General features: G+C 38.5%; 1 pseudogene; it reads left to right on the top strand.

The window, feature by feature from the left end:
* Positions 1-8,893: 8,893 nt before the first annotated feature.
* LOC125807248 (uncharacterized) lies at positions 8,894-9,867 on the top strand (annotated as a pseudogene).
* Positions 9,868-19,472: the final 9,605 nt, after the last annotated feature.

Genomic DNA, 19,472 nt, shown 5'->3' with positions numbered 1-19,472 from the left:
CAGATGCTAAGAGGTGGCTTCACTTGGTCACTCGGTGGATTCGCCCATCGGGCAATCGCACGAACGTGACATTTCCTCGGGCATTGGTCGTGGCGTGCGTTGTGCAAGGTATAGAGCTGAATGTGGGGGCGCAGATTATCTCAGAGTGGAAGATGCTCTACCGGGGTAACAAGAAAGCATTCTTCTTACCGGGACTTATCACTGCGATGTGCAAAAAGGCGGGGATGCCACTTCTAGATACTGATGAGGTACTTCTTATGGATCCCCCCCTTCACCCTCTTTTTATTAGACAAGGCTCTACTTCACGGAGAAAAAGGAGTAGGAAGGATAGGGCCAGTAACAGTCAGGTGGCCGCGGAGTCGGACGATGAGGGAGGTGACAAAACTCGTCCTACCGGGTCCCAACCTCCACTCTCAGCTGCACAGGTAGAGGAGGACTTGGTAGCTGTCCAGAAGAAGATGGGACGCCCTATTGCTGACACCACTCCAGTTCCCCCTAGCACTGCCCTAGATCTTGAGATACTCTGTTGCGAGCTGTGCTAGCAGATGAGGAAGGGTCTGTCGAGGGATCGTCTGCTGGTTCGGATATGGAAGGTAGTGAAAATCATGTTCCCTTGTGTCACCCCTGAGCAGGAGATTCCCATAGTTGATAAGGGAAATTTCCACCAGTTTTCTTTCCTGGAGGAGGCCATGACAGGCCTGGTGCCCCCGGAGGATCCAAACTCTGACGATGACAACTCCCAGTCCTAGGGTTCTTGATTGTTTCTTCGCCCCTTTTTGGGCTTGTATAGGACAAATCTTTACCTTATTTTTATCTTTTCGCCTTTCTTTATGTCTTGTAAGCTCATGGATGCTAGTTTTTGTTGTCTGATACAACCGCTATTTAAATATTAAGGTTATGACTTCCTGTTCTATTCCTGTGCAGTGTTTGACTTTCACGGGTTAGTTCGGATACCATTCAGGGTCTGAATTTGTGACTAGGTAAAACAGGGCTGAGATTTTTTCTCGCCATATCCCGCTTTGGCGGGAGGAATCCTGCACTGGCGACCTCGTCTTGGCGGGAGGAATCCCGCACTGGCGACCTCGTCTTAGCGGGAGGAATCCCGCACTGGCGGCCTCGTCTTGGCGGGAAATGTCTCTCCCCAGCTGCCAAAACGGAAACAGAACCCCTGCCAACAATTTTTCTGGGGTTTTTCTGTTTTCTAAATTTCTCAAAGGCTCCCAGCTTTGTCATACAATTTTTGGATAATTCCCTTAGTTAGATAGTCGATATCTACCCGAGTCAATCTCAACAATACACACCTAGCTCGTTCTCCTTAATTCAACACAACAACCCACACATTCCCAGGATACACCCAAACACTCACACGATCCTTAGTCAAGCGCAGGACACATGAAGATTTGGTTTATGAATCACCTTATTACTCATCTTGCCCTTGCCTCCAACTTAGTCAGGACCTTCTTTTCACAACGAGTTTCACGATATATTTACAACTTGCATAACTTCAATAACTAGGACAACATATTGCACCTATCAAGTTCAGACACACCTTTACTGTGCACACAATGACATCGTCACATTTAGGCAATTATAGCCTTCACATTCATAGTTAATTCTAATCATAATTATCCAGATACATTTCACAAACAAGTCCAAATCATTAGTTAGTTCGCTCTATAGATAACCATCCCTGATCATTCATGTTATTACACAACTCCTAGGGCAAGATACCAATTGGAACCTTCTCAGTTCCAATTTACCTTTCTTGTGTTCTGTCACGCCCCGAGCTACCCCGAGACGCGGACACGGGACCTAGGGCCACAAGTGATCCCAAGCTAACCCTGCTGGCATGATCATGAGCATACTAAAGAAAATAAACTGATGCAGAAGCTAATTCATAAATAAATCTGAAAAGATGGGGAATACCCATATACTATAACTGAATATATCAAATCAGAGAGTTTAATACAAAAGAAATATCAAACTCAAATACTAAGCTGAATCTAACTATGTCTGAAATAAGCCTCTAAACTGACTAGAAATGTTGGGACATGCCCCAACTAGATCTAGCAAAACTGAAACTAAAGACTAAAAGCGATTAAGATAAACATGTCACTAGTCCTCGAAGAATGAGGACTCACCACTGATGCTGCTGAACTGAAGATCGAGAAACGATCTAAGCGTGATCTGGATACTGAGAACCTGAACCTACATCACAAGAAGATGTAGCGCACGTATGCGTCAGTACTTGAAAGGTACTGAGCAGGCAGGATAGAGTAAAGCTGAAAGAGCATATAACTGAACAAAACAATAAAGCAATGAAATAATCTGAACATGATATAGATACTAAATACTTAGCTAATTGAATGCAATGACCAATTTATAACATGTTGACTGAATACTGAATGAACTGTAAATGTGGTCAATGCAATAGAGTCTGACTGAACTGTGGAAGCTACTAATAACCGACATAAAACCACATGAGCTAAATGTGGAGTCCGATGTATACGCCCCATCGAGAGGACCCAATATACCCTACCAGAGGTATAAATGCATCCTGGTGTGATCACTAAACTGATGTTGCCCACAGAGGGGACTTACACTACGTGGCTCGTAGTTCTGGGACTATATGGGAACACTGAAACCCTAGTCCAACTCCGTATTATGCTACTCCCAATGAATTAATTGGTTAACTGTTTATGACTGAATTTTCTGTAAATACTAGATAGCTCGAAACTGAACATGCAAACTGAGAATGCAACAATTAATCTGATAATGATGCATTCATAAACTGAGGCATGTAAAACTGAATACTGAAATATCTGACCTAGCATGTGTAATTCAAGAACTAAAGAAATACATAGCTAGGGTTCTGAAATTCATGCGATAAACTGAGCAATAACATGATAATCTGATTTGAACATTTAAATAACTAATTCATGATGATCTACTATAATTCTAGAAACCCTAGGTCTGTTCATAATTATGGAATCAAGAATCTGACTGAATTCTAGGGACCTAATAGGCGAAAGGAACCCACTAGTGAAATCCCACATACCTGGTGACAAATTCCACGGAGAAATCTTTCGATTTCAGGGCTGAAACTGAAGGAAACTTGTTGCGTTCTTGAACTAGGGTTCTTGACCTCTTTTCTCCTCTTAGTGTTTTAATTCTTCTAAGTTTGATTAATGATTTGACTTAGGTAAGTTCTAGTTATGTTTCTAGGTTTAAACTGATTAAAATCTCATGATTTAGGGTCTAAACGACGTATCTTAGGGGTTAAACGAAATAGGAAAAGACCAAAAGACCCTTGAATTAGCTGCTGTCGGAGTGACTGACGGACCTGACTGACGGTCCATCGATTGGGTCCGTAGGTCGAGTCTGCCCGACAGGGCTTCACTAAAACAGGCATAAATTTTTACTCGGAGGTCGAAATTTAGCAAACTTGGTGGCTTTGGAAAGATAATTCAATTATCTATCTAACCATAGGTAATGGGACACATAATTCATTTTTTACTAAGAGTTATCACCATCTGAAGTTCACCCATCAGAATATTCAGCTAACTGGCTGCTGACCCTCATCTACGGTCAGACCTACGGACCGTAGATCGAATGACGGTCCGTGCTGGTCGACCGTAGTTTGTGTCAGAGGCTGGGTAGGGGAAGTCTCGATCCATGGACACAGACCACAGACCGTGGTCTGATCTACGGACCGTGGGTCTGTCCGTGAGTCGGGACTTAGCCAATTTTCTGAGCTGGTTTGGGGAGGGGTTGCAGTGGTGAACCATGGACCACCAGCACAGGCCGTGGTCTGACCTATGGTCCGTGGATGGTGACCATAAGTTGCACCTGCAACTTCTCAAAATCTGCATTCTTGTCTGTTTCGAATACGGGGTGTTACATGTTCCTTTAGTCGTTACCCCGACGTCTATTTCACCTTGTTGAGATACCAATTGGAGTCAGAGATACCAATTGCACTCAACTCACACCACAAACGACACTCGCAAGAAAGGAGAGAAAGAAGGTGGAACGTCTTCCTAGAATGCTTCATAGCCTCCTGAATATTAGATGTGGACGTCAACACACCAATCTACAAGAGTCTAGTCCGCATTTTGATTTTGTACGGGGGGACCGGTAACCTGGGCTCTCATACTTTTTTTCACGACCCAACCCACCGGGCCGTGCAGGCACCTACTTACTACCACCTAAGTAGGAGAACCCTCTTTTCCCAATAATTACAACATGCGGAAAATTAATGAAAAATGCAGATAATGAAATAACAGGATTTAATAAATAAAAACTCTTAAAAACAAATTAGGTTTAAGACTTGTAAAGTAGTTAACACCCCCAAAGATCAAGTGTAAACAGGTACAAGAGCTAGTAAGAGTACGGCATGACATAATAATTCAAAGACACAACTCCCACCATGCGGAAGGAAAAGTAGAAGCTGCTCGAGAATTCTTCTTCTTCATCTAATGAAACATCACCAACCTGCGTCCAGACTATGCCCAAAAAGGCATAGCAAGAGTAGTATCGTTACAAAACCACACGTGCTGGTAGGTATACTCAGTCAACCCAACGCCCACCGCATAACATAAGAAAACAGATAGCCAGAATATGCGATAAATCACTTGCTTCTCCGACTTTACCCTCTCTAGAATACCTCATAATTGCACTAGCACCCTCACTACTCACCACCTTATCGGTCAACCTACTACTTGGTTATTGATCATAGCCTAACCATTCTAACACATATACGAGTCCACCATTACACTACAAGCATTCTGACTAACCATTCCCGAATCCCATTCTCTAAGATAAATTCTATCTAAGTAGTTACATTCTGTACACTACCACCCCCCTCCTAATTCTCACCCTTACAACACACGGACAACCCTTGCTCTTAACTTTTACGACCCTTGAACCCTTGGCCCACCCTCACTACTCACCACCTTATTGGTCAACCTACTACTTGGTTATTGATCATAGCCTAACCATTCTAACACATATACGAGTCCACCATTACAACTACAAGCATTCTAACTAACGATTCCCGAATCCCATTCTCCAAGATAAATTCTATCTAAGTAGTTACATTCTGTACACTACCACCCCCCTCCCAATTCTCACCCTTACAACACACGGACAACCCTTGCTCTCAACTTTTACGACCCTTGAACCCTTGGCCCACCCTCACTACTCACCACCTTATCGGTCAACCTACTACTTGGTTATTGATCATAGCCTAACCATTCTAACACATATACGAGTCCACCATTACAACTACAAGCATTCTGACTAACCATTCCCGAATCTCATTCTCCAAGATAAATTCTATCTAAGTAGTTACATCCCGTACACTACCCCTCCCCCCCAATTCTCACCCTTACAACACACGGACAACCCTTGCTATCAACTTTTAAGACCCTTGAACCCTTGGCCTTCTCGATTCATTCAACAACGAGATACACAACAAATTCAGTCAACATGAAGAACAATCAGATATAAGTTCTCATAACCATATAACAACTCCGGGGAATTACAATATTATTTATCATTTACGAACCGCTTACAATTTCACAATCCTTAAGATACATAATTATGTGAAGTCGTTGGTCCTCTCTTGGAACCCAAACCCAAATTGTTAGCATACCAGAACGTGATACCCAATTCAATGTTTAAGCCAGAACGTGGAAACGGATCCCATATTTATGCCAGAACATGGCAACCGATCCCATATTTATGCCAGAACGTGGCAACCAATCCAAGTTAGTCTATCAGAATGCAACACCCATCCATTCAGTAAGCCATAATCACAATCACAATTATATCCTCAATATCATACAATCAAGTAATCATTTATGGCCTACCTCATTCAATTATTCTCATATACGATTATTGTGATTCATAACGCAGCAATTGCATACATACATGCATTATAACGAAGATAGAACGAACATACATGACACAACATGAAATCACAACCATCCTAATAACATGCATACACCGACATATATCACTTAAACAATACCTCGACCATACATAGCCCTAGTTCATCATCTAAGGCTTCTTCCTATGATTTAGTCATCCTTCGTTCGGTGCACGAAAGCCTACGTATAAATCCTACCATTGATTTTTATTATACTACCCAATAAGCACAAATTTATAACTACTCAATTAATAAAACCTAGCCTACTTGGGCGCCAATAAGCTACATGGAGTTTTGACATCGATTCTTATTTCTGGACTTCGTGATGGTGATCTTGACCGAAAATCTGTCTTCCACTATGCCCCTCATGCTAGGAATCTCCTTCTCCTTCCTTCCCAAGCTTAGAGCAGCCTTTTGGGCATTTCTCGGGATGCTTACGTCTAAGTTATGCATTTTAAGAAGAAGGAGGAATTATGATTTCACGTTATTTACATTCTGTTTCGCCTATCCTGCTCTGGCGCTAGCTTACCCCGCCATGGCGCCGCCACCCTAGCGGTATCGTGCCTGCCCTGGCGAGACACTGGCCCAGTAATTTCTCAAAGTTTTGTTTTTCCTAAATAACGATGGTTCGGGTCATTACAGTATGCGCAATGTGACTTTGAAAACTACAATTAGTAAAGATGTCATAACAGGTATGATTGCGTATCGTATGATGAGACCTATGTTGCATCAATGGAGGTCAGAATTTGTACTATGATTTCATAAATTGGGTGTATGTCAAAAGGGTCATAATATGACTACTACAATGATACTGATTCTTACTTGGTTAGTTGGTTAGAGTTATGATACGGAGTGTTGGGTTCAAAAGTGATTAGGACGTTAAGCTTACAATTTCATATCATATGGTTGATAAATCAGATGACGAAAACTTATACTAAAAATAAAAAAATATTATATGGAATTTGGCATATGGGCCTACATATTAAAAAAACATTAAAATTGTAGAGAGAAAATCTTCCCATAAACTAAAGTCTCTAAACGACTACATTGTGGATATTATTGTTGTTCATTATAAGAATAGAGATCTTCAATTTATAGATCTCCAAACATTTCCACTAAGGAAAGAATAAACCAAATATGAAAGAATATTAGATTTTTCTTTTAGGAAAAGTAAAAACATTTGTGGTAATGTTTTGTCTTTTCTTTTAGGAAAATTAAATTTCAAATAAAGTAAGAAAATCAGGGCAAAACCCTAACAAATCTCCCCTTTTGGCTAGATTTTCTTGACAAAACTTGATCCACCTTCTTCACACGCATGATAATCTTGTTCTTCACATAGTCTTCATCACTGCTGCTTGCCATGGTTAAAAATAAGGTTTAAAATATATGGGTTAAAAATGGTTTAAAAGTATTTTGTTTTTATTTTTAAAATTGCAGCAACATTAATATTGAAAATACGGTTTAAAACTTCTTCTCCACATGTAGTTTGACAAAATCTTCATTACAATCAAATTTGTTGCAAATTGGTTTGAAACTGCTTGAATGCATCTTCAACCACGATGAACCATTGGATCATGGGATCGTTGGACTGTGTGCTCGATACCACTTGTTGGGTTCGAAAGTGATTAGGGCGTTATGCAAAAGCTTACAATTGCATATGATATGGTTGATAAATCAAATGACGAAAACTTATACTAAAGATCAAAATATTATTATTTGATTTGACCAGTTGGCCTACATATTTAAAAATTAATAAAAAGACATTAACAATATAGAGAGAAAAATCTCCTCATAAACTAAACTCTTAAAAGTCTACATTGTGGATGCTATTGTTGTTCGTTATGTGAATAGGGATCTTCAAGTTATAGATCTCCAAATTTTTCCTTAAAGAATAAACCAAATATGGAAGAATATTATAGTTTTCTTTGAGGAAAAGTAAAAACACTTGTGGTAATGTTTGGCTTTTCTGTTAGGAAAAACTAAACTTTAAATAAGGTAAGAAAATCAGGGTAAAACCCTAACCTGAGTACCGTGTGGTTTGGTACTTAGCCTTTGCTTCTACATATGTGTAGGTTATGAGCTTGGATCTTCATGATACTCTCTCTTATCTGCTTGTCCGGAGCTTTATATCAAGATTTGTGAGGTAGCTGATTGTCATTTGAGCAGACCTTTTAAATCCTACTTATTATCTTGTTCTACTTTAGATACAACCAACTTGTTTATTTCTTTCAAATCTATTGCAATACATTAGAGACATGTAAACGTGACAAGCAGGTTTTGGGAGTATATTTAAGTTAATTAAGAATTTCCACATTATTTTATAGTATTAGACTTTTATTCTCACTTTACTTCCGCATTTATCGTATTACTTAGGTTGTAGGCTGACTTGTCTTGGTAGGATAAGACGAGTGTCATCATATCCATTTTTGGGTCATGACACATTCTTAATTTTTTTGAAAAAAAAATAGATGAATATGAAAATTCAGAAGTGCACACAGTTAAATGTGTAGTAATCATAAACTATGATACATATAATTCAACTTTTTTAAAAAACTGAAGTTTCCATAACTCAAATTCAAAATTAATTTGGATTTTCATGATTGGTTACATATTTTTGTGTTGGATTTATATCATTTCCATTTTCTATTAGAGATGTTTATTATAATAACACTAATAGATTCTACCTTTTCTTTCACATGATAGATGAAGATTCATATATGTACACCATTAAATTACACTATAAGGGTTGGTGGGTGTTTGAGTAATGAACTATGTTAATGGACATATAACTTATTATGATTATTGCAATGGAGATGAAAATTCCATTATTCATATGTGGCACTGTATGAAAAATTTTAAAGTCAATGATAAAAATGTGAAATTTTGGTTCAAATTTGGCCTTATATTGAGATAAGTATAAGACTTTTGTCAACTGATTTAGATATATATAACCTTGTCTATGAAATGTCTGATAGTAGAGAAGTAGAAATATTTGTTGAGCACACGAAAGAGGACCAATCGAACTATGATATACATGATTCTGAGGGCAACCCACAACAAGGTGGAGAAGATTTGGTAGATGTGAATATAATAGAGAAAAGTGATGAGTGTGATGCCACATGTGAAGAATGTGAGTCATTTAATGACTTTGATTATTCCTTGGAAGAAGATGATATGATTTTTGATAAAAAAATCTGTCATTAATGTAGAATGGGTTGGCCTTAACAGGAGAAATAGAGAAAATCAAGTTAAAGAAAAAACAATGGAGATTAGAGTTGTCTAAAACATGTTGGCTATGTTTCCCAATGACGCTAAAGAAAATGATTGTGCTACATGATATGAGGATTTAATGAGTTTGCATGGAGATTCTGATGATGAATATAATAAAAGATCTACTGTTTTACTCCAACTAGACATTTGGAGGATCCAAAATTTAAGTTTACGCTTAATCTAATTCTCGGCAATAACAGAGAATTCAAGTGAGCAATTGAGTTACATGTTGTGTTACAAAAAAAGACATCAGGTTTAAGAAGAACGAAAGTACAAGGTCAAAGGAAATTTGTAAGGTGTCAAGTTTCAATTGGTTCATATTTGCATCAAAGTTTAATCACGATGAACCTTTGAAAGATCAAGACAATAGGACTTGACCATTGTTGGGGCAAACAAAGAGATAACAATACTATTGACTCTGGAGTTTTAGCTAAGAAGTACGTTGAAGAATTTAGAATAAATCCAAGTTGGGTAGTAAAAAAGAATTCCAAACTCAAGTGATTAGGACTCATAATTATACTATTACTCGAACCCAAGCTTATATGACAAAGAGGAAGACATTAGATCTAATTATAGGAACTAAAGAAGAGAAGTTTGATATGTTATGGGATTACTGTGCTTAGCTAAGGAGGAGTAATCTAGAGACTGTGTATTTTGAAGCTAGATGAAAATAAAAAAAAAAACAATGGTTAATGGTAGAAAAAGATTTTTGAGACTTGATATATGTTTTGCAACTTGCTAATAGGGTTTTTTAGCGGGATATCTGATACGCTCAAATTACACCTCTTTTCAAAAGCATAAGCGATCGTTATCACGTAAAAACCCAACTTGTAGGTTAGGGTCGATCCCACAAGGAATATGGTTTAGACCTAAGTTCAATAACACTTATATTCGTTTAGCCAGTGTATTTCCAAGACAAATAAGTAAAAAAAAGGGGGGGGGGGGGATTTGTGTAACAAATTTTGGAAATTATGAAAGTAATTAGTAAGCAAGATTTAAACTTTTGTTGTTATCAAATTGAGAAAGAAACTAGGGCGTATGTATTCCCCATAAGATCATAACTCCGTAATCCTAGTCATAGAAATCCCTTCCTAGTGTATTACATGCAAAGCGATAAGTTATGTATCTCTAAATCCTTAGTCCGGCATCTAGAGAATTTCACCCCGCACTTTGGTCCGGCTACGTGTGTATAATTTACTAATCCTTACCATTACCTCATATTAGACGTCACATCGATATATGGCTTATTTTTTACCCTCGCACCAATCGACATTAATTCTATTAGATAGTATCACACTAAATCTATGTTGATAATTCTTTTCTTATTAACTACTTCCTTGGTCCGGCAAGTAGCAACAAGGCGAGTTCTAACGTTGCGCACCATTAAGAAGACTTCTAGACGAAAGAATTATCAATGCATGCAAAACACTATTCAGGAATTACTTAGTTACTATTCATACTTCGTTAATCGCTCATAGGTCCCACAACCCTAGTTATGGATTTAGTTACCCATATTAGCAAGAAAACGATTCATAATGTTTGAAGAATAAATCATGAACTTACGTAGTAGAGTAGAATAATCCCAGAATTTCAAAGTAAAAATAACGAAAAGGTGCTTAGGAAATTAAGAATTGCTAAAATTGCAAGTTAATCCCCAAATCCAAAAACTAGAATAAAAGAAATGAAGTCAAACCCCTAAAAACGAGGTTTACATACCCTATTTATAGAAAACGAGTCCTAAATTAAAAGTGAAACAAAATAAGGGAAGTTTGTTCAGGCACACGTCTTCATTCCATGAGATTGACTTACAGACTGTCAATGGATCTATGGTCCATGAGTCCTTTCCGTAAGCCAGGACTTAGAAAATATTTCAGCTTCCAAAAATCAGCTTCTCTGAAGCAAACAACGGAACACCAGTACGTACCGTAGATCGATCTACGGTCTATCGATCCCTCTCCGTAGCTCCAAACTTAAAATTCTCCAAAAATCAGGTACTGGAATCCTCACAGTCACATTCTACGATTCAGCAGTACGGTCCATAAATTAATCTACGTTTCATCAATGGTCACCATGGTTCCACATTCCATGCCTTGCCCTGGTGATCTACGATCACCATATACAGAGCGTCAATGGACCTACGGTCCGTAGATCACCTCCATAGATGCCCTTTTCTGCATTTCTTTTAGTTGTCTCTTTACTTCCGCGCCCAAACATCTTTCCTGCAAAACACGATAAAAACACATAAAAACCAATACAAAAAGGCCCTAGACACACATAACTCTTAAGTGAAATGTATTAAAAATATCGTAAACTCACGGTATATCAATATCGACGTATAGTAGGGGTTGATGGATGTCATTTGAAAGGACACCAAAAGAGGAGTCAACTATTGATAGCAATAAGGATTGATTTACAATAACATATATCCTATTGCATTCACAATTGTAGAAGGTCAACTAAAGGAAACATGGAAGTGGTTTTTAACGCTTCTTGATGAGGACCTAGGAATATCACTAAACCCTTTTGCATGGACTTTTGTTTCTGATGAACAAAAGAGTTTAATTCCAATATTTGATAAGACAATGCCAGATGTTGCGCACATATTTTGAGTGAGACGTCTACACAAAAATTTCAAAACTAAAGGTTTTGGAGGACAAGCACTAAAAGATGTTCTATGGAAAGCTGCTAAGGCAACTACAAAACCTGATTTCCCCAAGTATTTGAAAGAGATGAAACGAATAGATTCAAAAGCCCCTGAATGGTTTAATAATAAACCACCTAGTCACTAATCAAGGGATTTTTTCTCTTATTTTCCTAAATGTAATGTGTTAATAAACAATTTGTGCGAATCATTTAATAGTTGTAACAACCTGATTTCCGTCATTATGGAAAAGTCAATGGGGAAAGAATTTGGGGCCGGAAAACTTTTTTGTAGTATTTGGATTTTCCCAAACGTGTCCACATTTGGACGAAATCAGAGTCATTGAGGTGTAGGGAAATCTGGTAACAATCGAGTGAATCATTTATGATTTTGATTACATGAGTAGTTAGATAACTCGTTAAGGAATCCATACGACTTTATGGAATTGAATTCAGGCGAGTAGAATTTCAAAATTGATCTTAGTGTAAAGGGTATTTACTGAGTGTCGTGGGTTAGAGGCCTATTGTGAAATGAGAATTTTGGAATTCTTGAAATAACTCTCTGTCTCGAGAATGCCGCTTTGGCGGGCACTCTGTCTCGGGGTGGTGGTCGTTGCGACTGGCCTGACGTGAATTAAAGTCGTTAATAAACCCCTAAATGACCTCATTATGCACTTTTTGACTTTTTGAGCTAAGGAATGACCCCCCAGGCGCCTTCTACTCATTTTTCACCATTCTTGAGGCTAAAGGTAAACTTTTCACTCCTCGAATTCATTTTTTGATCTGTAGAACGTAATAGAGTGAGTGAATATTGATTGGGGAGGGTTTTCTATAGATTCTATGGTGGAAACAACCCTAATTGGATAATTTGGATCATGAATTTGATCTAGGGTTTATAGAATTGTTTGTAATCCAGGTAATTAATGATTGTTTATTGATTCCCATATTATAGTGATTGTTTGTAGACCAAGAAGAAGCAGAAAGAATCCGTAAAGGGAAGGATCAAGTTTCTTAGAGTTTTAAGCTTGTTTCGAGGTAGGTAATGGTTGTGATTTAAAGTTGGTGTGATATATGTTGTAATTGCTTCATTATAATGTATGTATGTATGCGAATGTTGCATTATTGATAACCCTAATCGTAAATAAGGATAATTGAATAATTGTATGCCATGAATCACCTATTGTTGTATGATTGTGAGAATATACATTGTGATTGTGATTGTGGTTTGTTGAATGGGAGGGTGTCACGATCCGACTTACTAACTGGGATCGGTTGCCACATTTCGGCATAAATATGAGATCGGCTGCCACGTTCCGGCATAACTAACTTAGATCTGATTGCTATTTTTTGGCATACATATTGGATCGGATTGCCATGTTTCGACATAAATATGGGATCGACTGCCACATTCTGGTATAACTAACATAGATCGGATTACCACATTTCGGCATAAATATTGGATCGGATTGCCATCTTCTGGTATAACTAACATGGATCGGATTACCACATTTCGGCATAAATATTGGATCGGATTGCCATCTTCCAGCATGCTAACTGTTTGGGTTTGGGTTCTATGAGAGCACTGTTGAATTAGGTTCCGTGAGAGGACCATTGAATTGTGTTATGTATCTACTTGTGATAAGTTCGTTCATATCGAATGATGATTGATATTGGAAGACGGTATGTTGCTCTAAATTGATATAACTGTGATATGTGAGAATCGTGAAGTTGTTCATTGTTCATATATGTTGATGATATTGTATATGTTTGATATGTGCATTTGATTATTTTGTTGTATTGACTAATGTATATTACACTTAGTGGGATAGCCGCGTGATCCTACCAGTACACGGTGGCTGTGTACTCATACAACACTTTCTCTTTCTTTGTTTAGTACAGGGCATCTTCAAGTGGCTATTGATAGACCTCAGCTAGGTGACTATGAGCGTGATCGAATTCAAGGGTTAGCCAGTTCTTTCAGGCTGCGATGGCTCTTCCTTGTTTAAGTCCACTCTTTTCAGACTTAGACTTTTGTTTAAGGTGTTGTTTAATTTCGGGGTTGTACCCCTTGTTCTTAGACTTGTCGTTAGTAGAGTTTTGGTATTTTGACTTTCAGGTTCTAGGGGTTGAATTTCTATATTAGTTTGATTAAGTTGATTAGTTGGGTTGTAGTTCTGGTTCTCCCACCGGAGGTTTATTGTGGGTGCCACTCACGATGGTTTGGGTCGTGACAAAGTTGGTATCAAAGCCTAGGTTCGTTGATCTCATTATACCAAAACAAGTCTAGTAGAGTCTTGCGAAACGGTACGATGACGTTCGTACTTTTATTCGAGAGGCTATAGGACTGCAGGAAAAACTCACTTCTTTCTACTCCTTCGTGCTATTACTTGAATCCAATTGGTATCTAGGTGATACAAATTGGTATATTTCCTCCTTCACTCTATGGTCCGAACTAGAGCAACAAAAGTGGTAACACCATCGCTAGCAAGAGATGATGCGTATACACTATCAATAATTGAATAGGGTCACCTTTCAGATCAAGTATCCAGTTCCTCGGATAGATGACCTTTTTGTCCAATTGCAAGGTGCATCGGTTTTCTCTAAGATTGATTTAAGGTCTGGTTACCATCAGTTAAAGGTTGAGACGGTTAAGAATTGGGCCCGGCCAAGTTCTATGATTGAAATTAGCAGTTTTGTGGGGCTCGCTAGCTACTATTATCACTTGTGGTATAGTTGAGTCCAACTGGTATCTCCCGATTCCAATTGGTATCTCAACGAAGTGAACTAGATGTCGTGGTCGCGACTGAGGGGCCACATGCAAGGCAAATTGGAAACTGATAAGGTTACAATTTGTATCTGGCCCTAGGGGTGGTGTGAATGCATGGATGATCAGGAATGGTCATCCATGGAGTGAAATAATTAATTAAGAATTTGGACTTATCTGCAAATTGTATCTTGAAAACTTTGAATGTGTGCTTCTAATTGTCTGAATTAACTGCAAATGTGAAGTCGTAATTGCTTGAATGTGATGAGGTGATTATGTACACAATAAATGTGTGTCTGAACTTTGATATATACAATATGTTGGCTTGGTCGTTAAAGTTATGTAAGTTGTAAATACTTGAGTATCGTGAAACTCGTTGTGAAAGGAAGATCTTGATTAATGATCGTGTGAGTGTCTGGGTGTACCCTGGGGATGTGTGTGTTGTGATGCTGAATTAACAAGAATGAATTGGTTCGTGGATCATGGGATTTACTAGGGGGTAGACAATGATTATCCTAGTTATGAGGATTATTCTAAAATTGCTAAGTAAAGCTAGGAACCTTTGTGGAATTTAGAAAAGAAAAGAACCCCAGAAAAATTATTGGCAGGGGTTCTGTTTCCGTTATGGCCGCTGGGGCGGGATTTTCCCACCAAGGCGAGGCCGCCAGTGAGGGATTCCTCCCGCCAGAGCGTGATAGGGCGAGACAGAACCTCAACCCTATCTACCCCGTTTTCCCTAGTCACAATTATGGACCCCGAATTGTACCCGAACTAGCCTCCGCGATCTAATTCAGTGTTCAGCAATTGAATATAAGTTATAAGGTGTGTTAAAATTGTGGAGAACCTGGGCATTTGAGGAGGAAATCAGTGAGGCCGTGGATGCTGGGGAATTTGTAATGCAGGTAGAAGAGTAGTGCAGCCAGGCAAGGAAGTTGCCCATAAAGGCGACAGGGCTCAGTAATATGCTTTTCCGGGCAAGACCGAGTATAAGGTGTGTGATGCAGTGTTCACTAGTGCTACTCTTATTTGTACCCGAATGTCTATTGTTTTATGTGATCTGGGTTCTACTTATTTGTACGTGTTAGTTCAATTGCATTGGGATTTGATGTGGTTGTGATATACTTGATGCCCCCATCCATGTGTCTACCCCAGTTGAAGAGTCAATCATAGTCACCCTTGTGTATCGTGTTTGTTCTGTTGTGTGAAGGGATTTCAGACTTTGGTTGATTTGGTTATGCTGGAAATGATTGACTTGATATAATCTTAGGCATGACTTGGTTGTCCTTCTATTATATTGGGCTTAATTGTAATACTAAGTCAGTAACTCTAGAGATCCCTGGTAGGGAAATATTAGAATGGGAAGGGGGTACAAGCCTAAGTCATCTAAGGTCGTATCTTTCATGCAGGGTAGGAATCTGGTAGGGCAGGATTGTTTGGCGTAATTGGCTCATATTCGGGATGTTGAGGTCGAATCCCCTTCCTATTGAATCTATTCCTGTGGTGTGAGAATTGAGAGGGCTTAAAGCTCAAATCCAAGGGCTTCTTGATAAAGGTTTCATCCGTCCTAGTACTTCCCCGTAGGGTGTTCCTGCCTTGTTTGTTAAGAAGAAGAAGGGTAGTATGAGGACTGGTGATTTTATGTTAAGCCATAAAGGAGTGGATTGGTACCGGAATGACAAGCTTATGGATAAAGAATGTCCCAATGAGTATACTTGGCTGAAGGAAATTGAAGTATCTTAGTAAGAAAGTGTGTATAAATTGGGTTAGTCCTCTGAATTTGATGAGTATACCTTAGTTTGAGGTGTCATGTTGATCAAATGTTGGCTTCATAGTGATAGTTAGGGCTAACTGAGTGTAAGGGTAATAAGAGTTTGCGATGAATTGTTATGGGATGCAACTACATAATGAGATTGTTGATTAAGCAAATTTTGTATAGAATTACGACTTGCAAGTACCTAAGGTTGTGGTTTTCTAATATTTAGTAAGTAACGTGGTTGCATGGAAAACTATAAGAGATGGTAGGATACCACTCAAATAGAATGTTAAAGAGCTAGAGTTATAATGAAGGAAAATATAGTAGAATGTAGTGCAACCTTTAGAGAGAGGCGAGAGCAAGAATATTTTATTGGATTGCAAGGGCTAAAGAAATATCTTTAGTGGGGTAGATAATTGGGTTCAGAGACGCGTGATTTCATTGTTTTGTTGTGGCTATGGTGATAGTGTCATGGGTCCATCAAATGGGTCAAAAACTTGAGAAAGAAGTGTGCGAACATTAGCTTGAGTGTGATGACAAGTGCTTGGTTTTGTTTTTGAGTCTAGTAATGAGTATGATTGAAATTTTAGCGAAATATATGGTAAGATTGATGGAGATGCGATCAATGATAAATGGAGATCCACGAATTCATAAAAATCTTCAAGGTACAAGCTAATGTTGATAGAGAAAGTGATTGTGTTATATGGTGGAAATTACAATTAAGAATTTTCATTGTGAGTCTACATTCGTGGTGATGTATTTTGTCAAGGTATGAATTGGCAAGATGAGAAATGATCAATTGTATCCGGTATTGAGCATTTGAAAGGACTTACATCTGGGTTGAGTCGTAATTTTACTACTACTGATTGTTAAAGTATCTAAGAAAGGTTTCATTTAAAAGTGTTGGTTTATAATAAGGTAAATGGTCAGAGTGTATATGATGGTTGTTAGTATTGTGAGTATGATTCACTAGCTATGCTCTCGTGTGTTTTTGCTTTTGTGGATTGATCCCTAGTGGTGGATTAGAGGTACCAAATCCTGCGATGTTCTCTTGGTTGAGTGGGAAGATTTGGAAGATTTTGTTATTTCGAATGACATAATTGGTGTTGTCTTGGAGTTGTTAAAGTATTTTAGTGGTTCTACATGTACCACGTTGCTTATGAGAAATTATAGAAGAGCTACCATGCACATTTGTGGTTGTCCGACAATTTTAATATTTCATTTTGTCGTCAAGGTCATGTATTGATTATGTGTGGTTTAATGTGGGAATCATTGAATCCAATTCTATTGTTCTTAAGAGGTAATCAACAATTTCTAATTCTAGCATTTCGATAGTGTTGTTGGAGGGTTTGTATGCTTGGGCATATCCCTCGATGAGTATTTGATGTCTAAGGATCAAATTTTTATAGCTTAAACTCATGGGAAATTGGATTCTGAGATGGAGATGTTGATAGGAACTATGATTGTTTGGGTATTATGATTATGTGTTGGCTTGTTCAGGTTCACCTCTAATTGTGGCGAGTTTTGATTTAGGATTTTATCGTGGTTATGTGAGAAAGGATTCGCCCGGATGATTGTGTCCAGATCCTTGATAACATATGGCAGACGTGTGACGATCAACTTTGGTGGTTGTTGGGAATTATTTTGTTGATTAGTTAAGTTTACATACATCAATATTTATCACTCGAGTGTTGAGATGACTCCATTAAGGCATTGTAAGGGAGGATGTGTAGGTATTCAATTGGTTGATTTGACGTTGGAGATGTGACACTCTTAGGGGATAATGAGATTCGGTAAGAAGGGCATGCGATACAAGTATCCCTAGTAATTCGACGATTCAGATACTACTCTACCCTTACTTTAGCCAGTCCTTCCTAGTTGATCACTCGGGGAAGAGTGATGGGTAAATTGGTATCTATTGTAACGACCTGATTTCCGTCGTTATGGAAAAGTCAATGCGGAAAGAATTTGGAGCCAAAAAACCTTTTTGTAGTATTTGGATTTTCCAAACCTTATCCAGATTTGGACGAAATCAGAGCCATTGAGGTGTAGGGAAATCTGGTAATAATCAAGTGAATCATTTATGATTTTGATTACATGAGTAGTTAGATAACTCGTTAAGGAATCGTACAACTTTACGAAATTGAATTCGGGCGAGTAGAACTCCCGAAATTGATCTTATCGTAAAGGGTATTTACTAAGTGTTGTGCGTTAGAGGTGTATTGTGAAATGAGAATTTTGGAATTCTTGAATTAATTCTCTATCTCGAGAATGCCGCTTTGGCCCTGGGTTTTGCCGCTTTGGCAAGGACTCTGTGGCGGGGTGGTGGCCATTGTGGCAGGCCCGACGTGAATTAAAGTCTTTAATAAACCTCTAAACGACCTCATTATGCACTTTTCAACTCTTTGAGATAAGGAACGACCCCAGGCGACTCCTACTCGTTTTTCACCATTCTTGAGGCTAAAGGTAATGTTTTCACTCCCTGAATCCATTTTTCAATCCGTAGAACGTAATAGAATGGGTAAATATTGATGGGGGAGGGAATTGTTAGTAATCCGGGTAATTAATGATTGTTTATTGATTCTCATATTATATTGATTGTTTGTAGATCGGATTGCCACGTTCCGACATAAATATGGGATCGGATTGCCACGTTCCATCATAAATATGAGATCAGATTGCCACGTTTCGGCATGCTAATTGTTTGGGTTTGGGTTCCATGAGAGGACCATTGAATTGTGTTGTGTATCTACTTGTGATGAGTTCGTTCATATCTAATGATGATTGATATTGGAAGCTGGTATGTTGCTCTAAATTAATATAACTGTGATATGTGAGAATCGTGAAGTTGTTCATTGGTCATATATGTTGATGATATTGTATATGTTCGAAATGTGAATGTGATTATATTGTTGTATTGACTAATGTATGTTACACTTAGTGGGATAGCCGCGTTATCCTACCAGTACATGGTGGTTGTGTACTGATATTGCAATTGCTCTTTCTTTGTTGAGTACAGGGCATCTTCAGGTGGCTATTGATAGACCTCAGCTAGTGACTATAAGCATGACCGGATTCAAGGGTGAGCCAATTCTTTTAGGCTGCCATGGATCTTT

The sequence above is a fragment of the Solanum verrucosum genome, unplaced genomic scaffold (genome assembly GCF_900185275.1).
Source record: "Solanum verrucosum unplaced genomic scaffold, falcon-dt-bn FXZP01000153.1, whole genome shotgun sequence".
Classification (NCBI taxonomy): domain Eukaryota; kingdom Viridiplantae; phylum Streptophyta; class Magnoliopsida; order Solanales; family Solanaceae; genus Solanum; species Solanum verrucosum.
This window is presented reverse-complemented; position numbering and strand designations above follow the sequence as displayed.